The sequence below is a fragment of the Cyprinus carpio genome, chromosome B3 (genome assembly GCF_018340385.1).
Source record: "Cyprinus carpio isolate SPL01 chromosome B3, ASM1834038v1, whole genome shotgun sequence".
Classification (NCBI taxonomy): Eukaryota; Metazoa; Chordata; class Actinopteri; order Cypriniformes; family Cyprinidae; genus Cyprinus; species Cyprinus carpio.
In genome coordinates, this window is record NC_056599.1 from 44,336,652 (window position 1) to 44,337,499 (window position 848).

The window sequence follows — 848 nt, forward strand, 5'->3', positions numbered from 1 at the left end:
GGCTAAATTCACCTTGATTATACTTGATTAATAGAAAATCTTATTAATAAAAATCTTCTACAATGGTCCCACCTAGTGATGAACTGTAAAAATAACAAATTTTACCTCTTACCAAAAGGGAAAACCACAAACAATCAAGAATGCATGATTATATGAGGGAGAAAAAATTTAAATCTAATGCTGCACAAAAACTAACAATGCATCAAAGCCAAAGTTGTTACTAATCTTTGACATGCCCAAGACTGTGATAAAAGGTCAAAAAAAAAAAAATCCAGTCCAGAATCAATTTTTATATTGAAAATAAGTCATTTTGTGTGTTTCCCCCCCAAATCAGTGACATCATTTATGAACTTGGTAATTAAAAAGTGACAATCTTCCACGAATTTTAAACATTTGGTAGTTTTGATCAGGACTGAGGTTGATTAATAGATTTATGCAAAAAAATTTGAAAAAAAATATTTATCTGATACATTTTTACAGCAGTTTAATTTAGTGGATGTTTTCATCCACGAACAAAACGAGGCAGATAGTGCAGAAAGATATTGATTATTTCGCCCCTATCTTGACAGGACATCAACCCTTCGCAAGCATGTAGAGGTAAGCTAAATAACTGCATCGTTGCATTGGTAGTCAAAATGAAGCTTTGACATTTTAGCAAGACGTTTTGCACAAATTAGCCAAAAAGACAGTGGTGCGGAGTGTGTGATATATATCGTCTGAGATAATATCATAATTTTTGTTGTAATGATGTGCGCGCACATTTAGAGTGCGTTCTTTCACTTTGTGATTCAGTCTTGTAAAATGCATTTAGAATGATCACAAAATTGAAGATATGGGGCAGAAAATTT